Source organism: Euprymna scolopes, chromosome 31 (assembly GCF_053919585.1).
Source record: "Euprymna scolopes isolate OS-2025 chromosome 31, ASM5391958v1, whole genome shotgun sequence".
NCBI classification, from domain to species: Eukaryota; Metazoa; Mollusca; class Cephalopoda; order Sepiida; family Sepiolidae; genus Euprymna; species Euprymna scolopes.
The window spans coordinates 2,676,146-2,694,544 of record NC_136512.1 but is presented as its reverse complement, the minus strand read 5'-3'; positions in this window follow the sequence as shown (position 1 = coordinate 2,694,544).

Sequence of the window (18,399 nt, the reverse complement as noted above, 5' to 3'; positions counted from 1 at the left end):
TATGAAAGAATTGTTTGATATTAAAAAAAACAAAACATTTCAGACAAAATCAATAAAAAAGAACTTATTGTAAAAAAGAAAAAATGTCTGTACAATATGTTGCACATTAAAATTTGCACAAAAACTAGCGTATATGTCTTCACAAAGAAAATGGTGACAGTTTAGTGTATTCGCTTTGAAAATTGTGCTTTATGAGGTCAATTTCGGATGAGTGTCCAGATTAATCCAGACCTCCTCCTCCTCCTCCTCCTCCTCCTCCTCTTACTACTGTTGTTGTTGTTATTGCTGTTTTTTTGTCTTCTTCGCCTTCTTTTATAATTGTTCTGCTTTGCCCTTTTCTTTCGCTTTTTCTTCTTCTTCTTCTTCTTCTTCTTCTTCTTCTTCTTCTTCTTCTTCTTCTCCTCCTCCTCCTCCTACTCCAGACCTCCTTCTCTTCCTCCGCTTGTTACTGTTTTATTATTATTGATGATGATGATGATGATGATGATGATGATGATGATGATGATGATGATGATGATGATGATGATGATGATTTACTCACAGAGGAGAGCGCAATGTAGGTTGCCAATATCTGTATTGTGGTCAACCCACAACAGTGTCCGTTTCAGCATAGCCACCTCCAAGATTAGAGAGCAAAACGCGAAATATCTAACTCTAAAAAAATAACATTTATATTCCAGGCATTTTAAATAGATTTCTCTTTCGTAATACATTCACTCGGGATATTTTCAAATCGCTACACGCGTCAGTCAAATATTTCATCAAGTGTCACCTGTTGTTAGAAAGCTGTTAACAAAGGTGTCGCTGTTTGCTGCTAAAAAAAAAAAAATCAGTCAATAAAATTAACCTGAGTTTTATAACAATTACGTAATTAAATGTTGGTAGTTTTAAAAGCAATTATTCTTTATGAATCAGACTTTATTTTGAAAATAAATTTATATTAGTTTCTTCCAATAGAAGTGAATGCTGTTGGTGCTATAAGCAATGCGCCATGTTCTTTATTTAAAAAAGTTGGTCCATTTTCATAGTTAAGTGTCTATTCGCAGCTGAACATTTTGCTAACCGCATTTCATTCCCTCTGATGATATGAGCCTATATTGAATATCCATGGATTAAGGAAATCAACAAAACCCCTTCTTTATATTCCTTTTGTCAAATAATAAATTATTAATTCGAATATATGTGTCTATATGTTGTTTTTTCAGAATTTAAATACAACCACTTAACTTATATATATATATATATATATATACATATATATATATATATATATATATATATATATATATATATATATATATATATATATATATTGTGCCAGTTGACACGGTTAAGATTCGGATTAAAAATTGTTATAAAAATAAATACAATTTAGGCGCGCAGTATGATTATGATTATGTTGGCGCGTGAAAAATAAAAAATAACTCCCACGCAAATTCCGGCATGGCCTTATATATTAAATCGACTCAAAACGAGCTGACGTAGTACAGGGCACCCCACGTGATGTTTCTGTCCAATGGGATTTCTCCAAGGACATTTTTCTAAACTTTTCCTCTTAAGCTTGCTGGGAGCCGGTCCAAATAGTATTTAAGCACACACAAACATCAAATCTCTCTCTCTCAACTGCATTCTCATTCGGACGTTCCACGCGTGTTACTATCACTCTTCCATTTTCACCGGTCCGCGCGCTCCATACAATTGCACAGGCGAACATTACCTATTGCCTCTCTTACCATGTTTTAACATATGAACAGTTCAACAAAAAAAGACATTCTCCTTTTTTTTATACGAACACTTAAAAAGGACTTCTGAACTCATTATAAAGAGAATTATATTTGTTAATGGTTGGTTTCTGTGAATAAACCTCCGTTTGTTTTGCATGTAAGTCTTCTTCTTTTTATTTTATTTATTTGTGGAGGAAGTTAGTTCCTAAAAAGGCATGACGACCCCCACAATATATATATATAAAAGGAAACTAGAGTTTCATGTGTGTAGTAGTAATAAAAGTGCCCATACTGATGCAATTCTCTATCTATATAAAAGCCAAGTACGTCCAAGGATGGAATACTGCTGCCATATCTGGGCAGGAGCTGCTAAAAACAGCCTATCCTGCCTTGACAGAGTACAAAATAGACTTCGTGGCTTAGTGGGGGATGCCCTTTTCTCTTCCCTGTAATCTCTCTTCCACAGAAGAGACGTTGCAAGCCTATCTTTGTTTTATCGTTATTTCCATGGCAGGTGCTCGTCTGAACTCCAATTTCTGGTCCCCCTTGCCAATCTTTCACGAAAAACACCCGTCTAGCTGAATCCACTGTCAAAAACTTTCCCCACTCTTTATCTATGCCTAAATTAAAACGTAGATTCCATGAACAAAGTTTCTTTCTTAGAACTGCACGCCTGTGGAACTCTGTTCCGTCTGCTTGCTTCCCTCCTGACTACAACTTGGATGTCTTCAAGTCCAACGTAAACAAATTCCTGATGAACCACTCCCTTAAGTAGACACTCTGAAATATCCACACTAACGTACTGTACTTATAATAACCCTTATCCCTGAGTGGCTTCCGGGCCTTGATAAGTGGTGACCACCTTGTAAAAAAAAAAAAAAAGCCTGGAAATTTATTGAATACACCTTGTATCCATGAGAGCACAAAATAGTAAATATCAAAACTAATTTAGTTTTACAAGTGAAACGAAATTATTATTATCATTTTATTTATTTTTTTATACTTTGGAATATTTTTTGCAGTTTAACTTTAAAAATAAAGGAAAATTGTGTCTTTTCAAATATGTGATCTACTGAATAGTTTTTAATCCAATATGTCAGGGGTTCCCAACCTTTTGGCACTCACGACCCCTTACCTACTCAGGGTTTACAATCATCAGCTTAATTTTCTTTTTATTTTCTGTGAAAAATAGGGAAACATCTAAATAATTATTTTAAAATTTTGTAATTATTTATTACTAAATTAAAGCACATTGATCCGACCTGAATTCACAAGAAGAACATATATTTCTTAAAATAATATTATCATGTAGGTGTGAAAAGCTATCCAACCCAGATAGTGAGATGCCTCATGTTGTGTTCCAACAGCAAGCATACATACACCCATAAATATCACCTAATGTTGTTGAATTAACGTAGCACACATAAATGTAATCCAATTGGTGTACCACCTGGTGGTATGTGCGTGTAATTTTGTTTGAGAAGTGAGTTCGTGCTACAACGCTAACCCTAACATTAACCTTAACACTAATACTAATGCAAGCCCTAACCGTCACATAATCCGATGAGAAAAATCCAGGTTGTCCTCGACGGTCGTACATGTAAACAATATGATATAAATGCGAGAGTGCCCCAGGGATCTATCCTTGGACCTCTACTGTTCCTGATATTCATAAATGACCTCCCCGACAAAATTGCCTCTGAGATGGGTATATATGCTGATGACACCACACTCTATAGCAGGCACGACAGGAAAACAAATGAACATATATCTAAAGTAATGGCAGAAACACTAGAGGATGACCTCCAATCAGTAGTGGAATGGGGACAAAAATGGATGGTCGCATTCAATGCCGCCAAGACTAAACTGGTTTCCTTCAATAATTACAAGAAACCTTCTCTACCACCTATAGCAATGGCCAACGACTCTTTATCTGAGAGTACGTCTTTCAAGCTCCTTGGCCTAACGTTCACAGGAAACATGAGTTGGAACAATTACATCGAGGGCATTGCCAGGGCCGCTGCGAGGAAGATGGGCTCTCTCTACCGTGCTAGAAAACTTCTAACACCCGAAAGTATCCTGTACCTCTATAAGGCCACCATTCGCCCATGTATGGAGTATTGCTGTCATATTTGGGCTGGTGCATCGGCTACTAGTCTCTCGCTCCTTGACAGTGTTCAAAAGAGAGTCGCAAATCTGATAGGCCCTAAACTGGCATCTAAGCTTCAGCCTCTGTCCCATCGTCGAAACGTTGCATCCCTCTGCCTATTCTACAAGTATTTTAATGGTGAATGCTCTGATGAACTGCAAGCACTTGTGCCCCCACGACGTGAACACCCCCGACAGACCCGACAAGCTGCAAAATCCCACCCCCACACTGTAGAGATCTCTAGATGTAAAAGATCTTTCTACTCCAGTAGTTTCTTCCCCAGAACTGCTAGACTTTGGAATTCCATTCCAGGTCACTGCTTCCCCAACTGTACTGACATGCATAAGTTCAAGTGCAACGTGAACCAACATCTTGCTGCCCAAATCTCTACATAGTACCCCAGTAGATGTGTCCCCTGATAGTAGCCCCCTACACCAAAGTGGCAATGTGCCTTGTTTGGGGTGAAAATGTAAAATAAAAAAAAAAAAAAAAAAAATCTAACAATTCGATAGATCATTTATCAGATTAGATTAAATAATACTAAGCGAAATGAGTAAGAACAATCTTTATAATAAAGTTGAATGATTATGACTTGCCCAACTTTATAAACTGAGAAAATGACCCAATTTTTTAAATAGACGAATGGCTAAATTTGATCAAATGAGGCCATATATATATATATATATATATATATATATATATATATATATATATATATATATATATATAAGTTAAGTGGTTGTATTTAAATTCTGAAAAAACAACATATAGACACATATATTCGAATTAAGAATTTATTGTTTGACAAAAGGAATATATAGAAGGGGTTATATTGATTTCCTTAATCCATGGATTTTCAATAAAGGCTCATATCATCAGAGGAAATGAAATGCGGTTAGCAAAATGTTCAGCTGTGAATAAACACTTATTTTGCTTTTCAGTACAAATATTGAAAACAGTTTTTTGAGTGGTGAATGATAATTATATGGAAATAATTATAGGAAAAGGTAATTTGATACAACCTGAGCAGTCCATTATCGGAAGGAGTACAATGTCCAGATTGGCTAGGATCGCCTTGAAAGTATTACTTCAAGTAATATCTGTCAGGATCTTTCATCTGATTTCTAATCAGTGTCTTATCTCGATTATATATATATATATATATATATATATATATATATATATATATATATATATATATATATATATAATATATGCTTGATCTGGCAGAATGGTGGTTCATAAAAATTGTGGGGTCTGCGTTCGCACCTGGCCCCCAAAGTATGGAAATAAAAAACATTTACAAGGGTTTTTGATATAGATGTACATTAGAATACTTTGATAAGTATGTTTCAACTTAAATAGGGATGGTATAATAAAATTGTGTGGTCTGTGTTCGCGCCTGTACTCCATGGAAATATGGCACAAACTTTAACAAAGACTTTTCGTATCTATTTGCGTAAGTATACTTTGATAATTATGTTTCAGTTTGAAGAAATATGGTATAATAAAATTATTGGGTGTTCGTTCGTGCCTGACCTCCATAGAATGTAAATATGTCGCAAAGTTTAACAAGGTTTTTAAAAAGGGGTGAGGGTCCATAATAACACCTTAACTTTAATCTTAATTCACGTTAGCTTTTATTTATTTTTTTGAGTTGAATCATATTGTGAAATAAATTCACGTTCTTATTAAAGTGAAAGCCAAGAAAAAAAGTCAGAACTTTAGACAATTCTTGACACAAATTTTGCATGACTGTTTTTTTCCTTCTTCACTTGTAGGTGGCACTCTTTCAAAAATAAATAAATAGATAAATAATAAAAAATAAGAACGTTACCTGTTATCGTGTCAAACAAAGGAAAAAATCCTGCTCACGTGATTACGTGTCTTTTTAAAAACATTTACATAATCTTTTTATTTTTATTTATATATCTGTTCAATCATTTTTGTGTCAGTGTACTAGAAGGAATTCAGTTGATTACAACCCTTTCTGCATGTTATTTACATTACAATAGTACAACCCTGAATCCGACGGCGCAATACTACACCGTTCAATACTGTAAAACTGAAACGAAGCTGTTCTGCTTGAAAAGGGTGCCATTTTCTACTTATTCATATCGATTCTTTGCTTTAAAAAACTAAAGTAATTACGTGTTTACTTTTTTAATATCCCATTTTGCTGTTTCGGATTATTTTACTAAAGTAAGTAAAGCTTCATTATTTTTCAAAACTGTTTTTGTTTCTTTGTTTTTCGATATTTCATCGATATTATTTAGTAAGAGTGTTTAGCAGAAAAGCCAACAAACGACTACCCGAAAAAATAATTATACAAGAAATAAATTTTACCATAGTCAATAAAAGTTCAGTTCATGTTTTTTTTGTTTTGAAATAGTTTTTAATGCTCTTTTCTTGAAATAATTTCAGCGAACCGAAATTAAAACGAAATTTGAGGCGATAACTACTTAAATGAATTTTTATATAAACTACACATGCCATAATCGAATATTCCTCAAGCACAAAATAACGGAAAACATTAAAATATGTTTATAAATATTCCTTACGTTGATGGAACTCTCTTTAATTGTTAACACAGAATGCTCAGGTGCCCCTCCTTCAAATTGAAAATGGGGCTCTCCATTTCAAAGTCACTGCCATTTTGATTTTTTTTAAACCCGTTCGTGAATTAAAAAAAAAAATTTTTTTTACAAGCTACTTAGAAATACAAACCAATGAACTTTTCTACCATAAAAGTAACTTTTATTGACTATGGTAACATTTATTTCTTGTATATTTATATTATTATATATATAACATTTTCTCTTTGTAAGGAAACATCATTTTGTTGGTCACTCTTGGCTACGAATGGAAACAAAGTTGATATAAAAAAATATATTTTCACGAAAATTATCTTTACTTTCATCATATTTTGTTTAGGGTAAAATTTTTGAGTATCAAAACTTATCTCTTTACAAACCCCTCCTTTTCATAACCTATCATACTTTCATCAATCACAGTCCATTTTCTGTAGGCTGTTTTTGAACCCAGTCAACGATGGGTACTTCTGCTAGTATATATATATATATATATATATATATATATATATATATATAAAGCTGAATGTGTGTGTGTGTGTGTGTGTGTGTGTGGTCACGAATAGTCTCCTATATGGTTGACTATTTTAAAAAACTGATTACATATAATGATAGAAGATGTATCGAGACACAGGAGTGGGTATGCTTGATCTGGCAGAACGGTGGTTCATTAAAATTGTGGGGTCTGCGTTCACGCCTGGCTCACAAAGTATGGAAATAAAAAATTTAAAAAAACGTTTACAAGTGGTTTTGATATAGATGTACATAATAATACTTTGATAAGTATGTTTTAACTTAAATAGGGATGGTATAATAAAATTGTGGGGTCTGCGTTTGCGCCTGGCTTCCATAGAATGGAAATAGGCACACACTTGAATAAAGACTTTTCATATCTATCTGCGTAAGTATACTTTGATAATTATGTTTCAGTTTGAAGAAATATGGTATGATAAAATCATTGGGTGTTCATTCGCGCCTGACCTCCGTAGAATGGAAATATGTCACAAAGTTTAACAAAGTTTTTTAATATAGATCCACAGAATATTGTGATAAGTGTTTCAGTGTGAACAGGTATGGTATAATAAATTATGGGGTTTATCTATTTTATTTTTACTTTCATCAAATTTGGCTTTGGTTTTGATACCCCCAAATTCGAAGCTAACTCTTTACAACCCTTCCTTTTCATAACCTATCATACTTTCATAAATCAGAGTCCATTTTCTTTAAACTGTTTTTGAACCTAGTCAACGACGGGTACTTTTGCTAGTATATATATATATATATATATATATATATTTATATATATATATATATATATTGGAAGAGACTGCAAAAAATACTCCAAAGTATTTTCTGAAAAAAAAAGAGTATTTCCACTTTTGAAACAAAACTAGTTTTTTAGTTTTTAATATTTATCATTTTGTGTTTCCATAGATTTGTACTACATTTTTTTTTTTTCTTAGATCAAATACTCAAATCTGTCAATAAGTCCATGTGAACTACTTAGCGTGGAATTTTGATTATTTAGGTTATCCAAACTGTTATTTTGGTCTTGCTTGTTTTCACAACGTTTTTGCTGATCTGACCTTTGACCTTCTTCAAGTTCATCTGTTCGATCTTGGGAATCTTCACGTCGAACTCGGGACTTTGGATGGAATTTAGACCTTAAACCTTTGGGTTATTGTAATAATAGAATAACTTAAAAATCTGTAGAATTAAAAAAAAAAAGACTCTCATTCTAACATTCATAAAACAACTTCATTGGACATGTTCGTTCCTTCGTTTATGTTTACAGCACTCTTAAGCGAGAGCTTCACAAAGGTTTAATTGATGGTCTTAACCATGACACAAAGAGCTGGAAATCCAACACTTGTGAGCGAGTGCTTCTGTCAAAAGCTGGCTACATCAACCACCTTAAGTCGCACAAAACTCCTGTTCAGGTCAACTTTGTACCTATTAGTCCAAACAAACGATCTGTTTAATATGCAGCAAAGTGTGCAACTCCTACTGCTGGTTTGAGAAGACATATGATTGTTAATAGGAATACCCGTCTGCCTCCAGAGGAAATCAACTCAGTGGAAATTGCTCAATTTGTATGCAAATCAGCAGCAGGACTGCAGAATCATCTAAGATGGCATGGATGACGAGATGGGGAGAACTCAATGTGACGGCGATCATCTGGAAAGATGCAGCAATTCGTAGCAGTCGAAATTGCAACAAGTGCAAGAAGGAGCTTAATCTCGCGGCTGGAGATTTTGAAATTCATTTCATTCCTGGTTTATCCAATCAGAGGCCAGCTCTCAGTCACATGGGCTAGCATGAGTACAAACAAGCGAACACGATTATCTTCTACTTTTAATTCATGGTCTAATCAGAACTAATGTTACACTTTGTTTGCTTGAGCAATTATGTTTTTTAACTACTATTGAATTTCCACAGGTCCTGCTAGTATATATTATTATGCAATTAACACTATAAGGATTGATTACGTTTCAAGGCCCCTAGAATAACCAATTTTCCCCCTTATTAAAAACCGACGTTTGGACACCAAAACATAAACTTGTGTTTATCACCTGTTTGTCTATTATGACCACGTGCATCAAACGTTAACACGAACAGGTCCGATGTCATCTCGTTCATTTTGCTTATTTTCTGGGGTCCTTCAAACCTAAATGATCCGAATAAAAGGCCAATAAATAGTGTAAATAATGACGTAGATGGGGGATCACATACACGGACTTTCTTTCTCATACTACAAGACTCTTTAATCTTTTGTCTCCATCTCTACATGGCCGCATGCTTCTACTACCCACTACATCACGTATACAAATGAACACTTTTCTCTTTCTTTCTCATTTAACCAGCATGTCTAATCTACGTTTCAGGACTGTCTAATCTTTTTTTCTCCGTACATGGATGCAAGCGCCTACTACAACACATGTACATTGGACTATTCTCTCTTTCAATAAACCTGTCTAATATTTAATCTACGTTTCCACACATTACACAAGAACATTTTCAACTACTAACCCGCTTCTTTTCTATATTCTTACTAACAAAGATAACCACTTCCATTGTCTTCCCCAAAGAATTTTATACATATGATATAAATTTCATCAAAATAGGATAGATTTGAAGTTTTAAAATCGATTCGGACCTGCTATGGCTCCCTTAACTTAGGAGAGCATTTAGAGATTTGAGACCACTTACAGGATATATTGGAAATCCAATCAAAAGCCACCTCTTGGTCACATGACCGAATGTATAAAATGTGAAGCCAGCAACAAGCAACAAATTCTCTCTTTCTTCCTGGCTCTTGCTGACAGCATAAAGGTAATCAGTTGACCATTTCTTAAAAAAAAAAAAAACGCGGGTAAGATTAAAATTATTCTTCGCTACTGTTTACACTTGCTATTTATCTAGATATATTTATTTAACACTGTGCTACTCAACCGCAGAATTAGTAATTACCAAGACAAACCTCAATGACTCATTTTCAAATGGAAATTGTTAAAGCATTATCGAAATGAACACAATATATAATAAAACGAATGTTATTTTTATACTTTCGAATTATTAATTCCCTTGAAACTAAACAGAAACGGGGTTTTCCCTTTGTAGCAGACGAAAATTGCAACAAACTTCCTGGCTTATCCAATCAAAAGCCACCTCTCAGTCACGTGACCGAGTTTATAAAATGTGAAGCCAGCAACAAGCAACAAATTCTCTCTTTCTCCCTGGCTCTTGCTGACAGTGCACTCCTTGGTTGGCCTCAGGCTAGCAAGAATACAAACAAGCCAATATGGCTATCTTCAAACACTGATTTCCACGTGCACTACACACACAAACTCTATTTTTACCAAGAGACTCTCTAATCTTTGGTCCCCCAACTACCAACTTTAACACGTATTCACAGAACACTTTTCTCTTTCTTTCTCAAAAACAGTTCAGTCTAATCTACGTCTCCACATCAGAAACTTTTTCCACAACTTCTATAGATACAGCGTGTATGAATACTGTTCTCCTTCAATAAGCCTGTCTAATATTTAATCTACGTTTCCACACAAGAACATTTTCAACTACTAACCCGTTTCTTTTCTATATTCTTACTAACAAAGATAGCCAATAAAGTTGCTTTTAAATGTTAGAATGAGATTTCTTTTCTTGTCTTTATGCTATACCTTCATTGTCAGAGTCTTCATTAAAAACTAGCAGGAAGACTCGACGTTGTTCAGTATTAAATAAGGATTACTACTATATATTTTATGACACCATTATAATTTCTTTGCTTTTACTGCCCCCCTTCGCTTCCTAATATAGTTGGAAGAAGCTGAAATGGTGGGAGGAAACCACCTTAAATTAGCACATAGAAGATAACATAGAAATTCAGGACCACTTCCATTGTCTTCCCCAAAGAATTTTATATATATGATATAAATTTTATCAAAATAGGATAGATTCGAAGTTTTAAAATCGATTCGGATCCCCTATGGCTCCTTTAGCTTAGGAGAGCATTTAGAGATTTTAGACCACTTCCAGGATATATTGGAACTTTTAAGGGTGTTATATCCTCATAGACCCCATAAGGATGCACTTAGACATTCACACTCACTTATATCGTTTTACGCAGAAATTTTACATAAGAATATGTGTTTAGGTTTTATGTAACTGCCCTAACATATCTTTCTATAGAGAACACACAAGCATCAAACACACACACTACTGTCTTACAAATGAAACAAAAACACGAACAAGCTTGCCATGAAAATAATCAAAAAAAGATACCAGAAATGCATCTTCCATTGCAGAAAATTGAAAAACTAATTTAGAATTTTATACATATGATATAAATTTCATCAAATTTCCACAGATTACACAAGAACACTTTCAGCTAATAACCCGTTTCTCTATTCTTCTAATAAAGTTGCTTTAAAATGTTAGAATGAGATTTCTTTTCTTGTCTTCATTATGTAATACTCACGTGATCAACCCTATCAGCCCTATTAACACACATGTTGCAAGAAAGAAAGAATAAGTTTATTTATTTCAGCTAACCATGAAACTGGGATGACAAACATTCTTGTGGAGGAAGGGATGTAGTAGATTCGTTGTCTACAATTTTAACTAAAAATCATCATAGAAAAAAGGGTTAGTATTGGAAGGAGTTAATGTGTATGGACGTAGATGAAAGATTAAACAGACCTGTTGAAAAAGAAGGCGTTCATGGATGTGTGTTGAAGTTAGTAGTAGAAGCATTCTACTGTTTTGGAGATTGGTAATGTCCTACTATTACCTATTTATTGTACTCTCCTTTTCTTCCTTCATTCTATTTATTTATTTACTTTGTTTTTACACAGTGATCACCATTTATCAAGGCCCGGAAGCCACTCAGGGATAAGGGTTATTGCAAGTACATTACGTTAGTGTGGAGATTTGATGAAGTGTTTACTTAAGGGAGCGGTTCATTAGGAATTTGTTAACATTGGACTTGAAGACATCCAAGTTGTAGTCCGGAGGGAAGCAGGCAGACGGAACAGAGTTCCACAGGCGTGCAGTTCTAAGAAAGAAGCTTTGTTCATGGAATCCGCATTTTGATTTAGGCACAGATATAGAGTGGGGGAAATTTTTCACAGTGGATTCAGCTAGACGGGTGTTTTTCGTGAAAGATTGGCGAGGGGGGACCAGAGATTGGAGTTCAGACGAGCACCTGCCATGGAAATAACGATAAAACAAGGATAGGCTCGCAACGTCTCTTCTGTGGGAGAGAGGTTGCAGGGTAGAGAAAAGGGCATCCCCCACTAAGCCATGAAGTCTATTTTGTACTCTGTCAAGGCATGATAGGCTGTTTTTAGCTGCTCCTGCCCAGATATGGCAGCAGTATTCCATCTTTGGACGTACTTGGCTTTTATATAGATAGAGAATTGCATCAATAGTGAGATATCCTCTGGAGCGGTAGAAGGATCCTACTATTTTTCCAGCGACCTTGGCAACAGACTTGATGTACGTGTTCCATTTCAGATCAGGAGTAAAGGTCAAACCCAGAAGCTTGTCAAAACACGGGGCCTCACCCAGACGAGAGCCATCCATCACAATTGATGCCTGATGGGGATCAGAGCGTTGATGATGTAAGGATAGAAGTTTGGTTTTGGATGCATTAAAGGTAACCAGCCACATCTTCCCCCACTGAACCACGCGCTCAAGATCAGAGGAGAGAGAATCAGAGAGAACTTTGTCATTTACAGCCTTTGATGTGTTGCCGTAGATGGTCGTGTCATCAGCATAGATGTCAACGAATGATTTAAGTATGTGTTTAGAGAGGTCATTGATGTGGATCAGGAAGAGAGTTGGGCCCAGGATTGACCCCTGAGGGACTCCAGCATTTATATTGCAGGCCTCCGATTTTTGTCCATCTACCACTACTCTTATGAGCCTATCGGAGAGAAATGATTTAATGATTGTGAAAACATTTCCAGTTATACCGTAGCTGGAAATCTTGTGAAGTAGACCCTTATGCCATACCTTGTCGAAGGCCTTTGATATGTCAAGAGCAATTGCCCTAGAAAGGAAGCCTTTGTCAAGAGATTCACTAATCCTATGGGATATAACCGTCAGCACATCTGCGGTAGATCTTGCAGAGCGGAAACCATATTGTGTGTCACTAAGAAGGTTATTCCTGCTGAGGTGGTTGACTATCTCTCTATTTAATATGGATTCCAGCAACTTACTCATAACACACAGGAGACTTATTGGTCTGTACTGAGAGGGAGATGACTTATCACCTGAATTCTTAAATACAGGGCAAACTGATGAGGTCTTCCAGGGAGTCGGAAAGCACTTCTCCTTAAGGCAGCGCTTAAATAGTTTCGTAAGTATGGGAGCAAGTTCTGGTTGAAGCTTTTTTAACACTATAATTGGGATGCCATCAGGGCCAGTTGCTTTACTGGAATCTAGGTTCTTGATTAGCTTGGCGACCTCATGCACGGATATTTGTATGTTACCTAGCTTGTTCTGTGTTATAGGAGGAAATATGGGGAGTTGATGGCCTTCGTTGCATAGGGTAAAATTAGCTGCAAAGTTCTTTGCAAATAGTTTGGCCTTGTCTGACGCTGACGAGATGACCTCTGGTCCATTGATAATGGTTGGGATAGAACGCACACTTCTTATTATTATATTATTGTTATTCGCTGATCATTTATTATTTATTCCTTGTTCCTTTCAATTGACTAAAAACCTTTTGGAAGGTACAACAATTACCTATTCATAAATTATCTCTATAATATTCTGTTTCTTCCTTCCTTAGCTAGTCCATACGTTATGCTATGAAAAAGGCCAGATACAGCTTTTTATTATTATCAGCGATCTGTTCGGATTGTCTCCCTTGGACTGTGTGAGAAGTTGCCTCTCTTTATCTGTTAACTGATGACATGTCTTTAAAAAAAAAAGTACTCTCAGTTTGTCTCCCTTGTTTTTGTATAAAAGCCACATAATGTGTCTTTTTCTCTTTTGGTGTAAAGCCTTTTTCATGTACAGATGTAAAAAAATAAACAGAGGCGTGTCTCTGTGTATCTTTGTGTGTGCTGAGAAAATGTTATGTTGTTAATTCATTTATTTCTTTTGTCACCGTAAATACCTCCCATGATGAAGTTATTTAAATAACTAAGGTATGTTTTTCTTTATTTATTTTGTAATTAATTTAACCAAGGTTATTAATTAACCCAACAAAGGTTAATTATTAAACCAACACTTTTGAAGGTCAAACGGCTTCAATGATAATCTGACAACCCTGGACAAGAATATGACAGTGACCTACATTTGATGTAGCCTCGTTTTCGAATTTAATTATAATAATATAATGATCATTGTTGTAATGGTGTAAGAAAGGAACTCATAGTAATTTTGATGTACATCAGGTCTTCATCGAAGAGAGAAGTCAGTGAAATGCTACATAAAAAGGGACCATTCGAAAGAAATAGTAAAAAACATTGTCTCAATTGGTGCCGGACTGAAGATTATCTTTACCAATGTGATTTTATTATTTGTATTGAGCTATGTAGCACAATATTACTTTCTGAGTATTTATTAGTAATTATTAATTTATCTCATTTGTGTCAGTTATATATTTAAAATAACAATGGACACTATTTTCATAGAAAGGTTAATAAACTTATATTTGCTGTGTGTTATTATATATATTAAGCAACATTGAACCTGGTTAGTACTAAATGTGTGACCATTTGGAAATTCTAGGCGCTGTATGTGGTCTCTGGTTATCTCGGCATTTGTTTTCAGTTGTCCTGTACATATACTTCACTTGCCACGGATATTTAAGAATGTTCACTCAGGAGACGTGTGGTTGAAGATTGCGCACAAAAAATTCATGCATAGACACCTCTTTGGGGGTGATCCGTAGTCTGTCAAAGACTGAAGGAACCTGTGTATGTTTTTTAATTATAAAATAATGGGTGCTTGGGTGAGTGGATGTAGAACAGTTAAGGTAGCGGGGCTAGTTGGCAGGGAAAGGCCAAGGAAAACATAGAAGGAAGTGATACGGATGGACTTGAGATTAAATGGGTTAAATAAAGACCTGGTCAGAGACAGGTTAGTTTCGAGTCCGTCCAACACCTGACATCATGTGAAATGGACTTTAAAGCGAAGATGGTGGTTCAGTGCAAGCTAAAAAAAACAACAAAAAAACTAGATCATCCCAACACAAATTAGGACGCATTTCTCATAAATTAGGTCAATCTTTGAGGGATGAATATTCATGGCATTCTCGAGTTGTCTAAAACAAAGATCACACAGTTTAAAGATTTGCAGTTTCTATTATTATTATTATTATTATTATTATTATTATTATTATTATTATTTCGAGTTCACAGGCATGCATAAAATATAGTTCTCATCGGCTCGAGTTCAAAAGCAGAGGTGGGTTAGGAACTGTGCACTTTTTTTTTTCTCACAAGTGAAAACTAAATTTGAACCCATGAACCTGACTGACACAAATAAACTTGAATTTAACAAACGTTTCAATAAGTGTCATCCTCTCATCTTGATTGAAGCAGACATTTTGTTTTGATTTTTAGGTTTTCATAAACTCATAGAATTATAAAAGAAGAGAGAGAGAGAGAGAGAGAGAGAGGGGGGACAATGAAGGTTACAAAAAGACCATGTTTTATTCTAACTTGATCAAACAAAAAAAAAAGAAAGAAAGAAAAAATGGTGAGAGGGATGTAGAGGGAAAAAGCGTTGTACTGATTTTTATATTTTTTCATTTTTTTCTCTTTTTTTTTTTTGTCAAACTGCACAAAAAAATGTCTTCTTTCTTATTTTATTTTATTTTTTAGAATTCGGTTCAACCATTGGTGATTTGCCTACCAGCGTTTCGCAAAATAAATCACCATTTCCACTTAGTTCACTACAGCCAGAGCAGGTAAGATTTTTTGGTTGTTCTTCATTATTGCAGTGAAATTCGAAACATGAAATATTGAATTTCAAGCGGAACCAAAGGTCTCTACTGAATTGTCATGTCACAGTAATGAATATATTAAAAAATTATGAAAAACGATAAGGTAGAAAATTAATTATTAATGAAAACTTTTTCTGAAGACAATTTGTGAAAACTGAGTTGTGCTAAATTGGCCAAAGATTTCAAGTTTTCAGAAAAGATTTGCCTCCCTTTTGTTACAATTAGAACTCTCCATTTTTTTTTTTTTTTTTTTTTTGCAAAATCAATTTTCGTTAATTATCTTTTAAAACTGTTTTCATTAATAATTAATTTTCTACCTTATCGTTTTTCATAATTTCTGGATGTGTTCATTATTACAACATGATAATTTGTTAGATACCATTGGTTTTACTTGAAATTTAATATTTTCATTTTCGAATTTTGCTACAATAAGGAAGATGAACTGATTTTTTTTTTCTCTCTGAAATCAAAAATTTCAATTTTCATCCAACAAAAATGAAAATTGTTTCAAATTTCTTTAGATAAGGATTTATCATTTATTATTTATTTGGATTTGTCAGACTACTGTTCTCATCTTGGGTGTTATTTTGAAAACGTTTTGGTCGATGTAACCTACGACCTTCTTCAGGTGTATCTTGCTAATTTCAAGAATCTTTCTGTCAAACTCGGGAATCTACACAGAATTTCGAATTGAACCCTTTATCTAAACCACGAGAGTAGCATTTTGTCATTCCGTCAGCCATGACTGACTAGAAGTCCCAAGTAATTTGCAATTGTATTTTGAGTGTTGCTGCTTTTCTGGAGGTTGAAGGTTCAATCCTCAGTATGGGCGACACTCAAAATACAATTGCAAATTACTTAGGACTTCTACCTAGTTAGGTTGACGGAACAAGAGAATGTTACTTGCATGGATTAAATAAAGGGTTCTGTTTGAAATTCTCTACAGATTCCCGAGTTTGACAGATATAACTGAAGATGGTCGCATTCAATGAAACGTTGTGAAAATAACACTCAAGATGAGAACAGTAGTCTGAAGCAAGGTTTCCCAAACTTCAGGACACCACAGAGCCCTCGAGCAGGGCAAAGATTTTTCATGGAGCACTAACAAGATAATTTCTACAATATATATGAAAAACATTCATTTCTAATTTTAATCTATACTTGTTCATTAGTTGGTCTTGTTCCTGATTTTACTATATTTTTGTTTAATCAAAAATTGTTACATTTTTTGTTTATTTATTTTATTTTCTTCTTCATAAACCATCCTGAAACTCTTTACGCCTGTAGTTATGTATCATATTTATTTACAATTAAAAAAGATCAATAATTGAATGTTTGCAGCCATTTAATTTTTCCATATTAAGCATTTGGTCATCTTTCAGAACCTCTCTGCTTCACTCATGGTGCCCCACGGCCCCATGGAACCCACTTTGGGAAAACCTGGTCTGAAGAATTCAAATAATACAAAAATTGAGAATTGGATAAACCCCTAAAGATCTCACTTGATCGATAATTATTTATTGTTTTGAATTTTTAAAACAAAAGTGTAAACATGAATTTTAATGCTGAAAACAGGTTTAGAAATTAGAATCAATTCTGATAAATTCTCTTGGAATTTAGAAATTATTTATTTATGTTAAAAAAAAAAGGACGTAATTCCTCAAGTTATGTCTCTTTAAATTTTTTTTTTAATAACTAGGAACCGCCAAAAATGGCCGAAAAATCAAGTTGTTGTTTTTTAAAACGAAATTACATTTATTAAAATCCATTATTTCTGAGTAACTTTTTTTTTCCAGAAAGATAAAACCCTGAATTTTATCATATAGAAAGCAGAATAATGTAAAACTTTTTCTACTATTGTTAATTAAATTTTAAATGTTAAATTTTCCCCAAAAGTTAACAATTTGCGTTTTTTGTTTTACACAAAAAACGTATATAAATAGTTAAAAAAAAAAAAGGTTTTTGAAAGAATTAATTTGTTTATTTCTTGTCTAACTAAGATTTAGGGTGATTTTCTATGAGAATATGCAAAAATATCATAATATAAGTACCCGGATTTCAAATAATTCCACTTATTCATATAGGCAACCAGTTACTTCGAGTCGATTTGATTACTGTTTGCATTTGTATTTGATAAAAAGCAAACTACGGAAGACCAAAAAGCCAAAAAAAAAACTTATTTTTCAGTGACGAAAATTTCAATGTATTATTAACGCTGAGGCTGGCCAGTACCAGATGGGTGACCATTTGTATGAGTTTGGTTTTTAATGTGTATGTGTGTGGGGGCCAGGCTCTCCAAAATGGGGAGGGGGGCAATTTAAAGCAGAATAAAAAATATTATTTCAGCGCGTTTGGTCCACCGTAGTCGAAAGGCGGCAAACGTTTCCAAACTTGATCGAAAAAATAATGATATTTTTAACACAAAGGGCACAATATTTATCGAATTTTTTTTTTTGTATCGATTCTTCA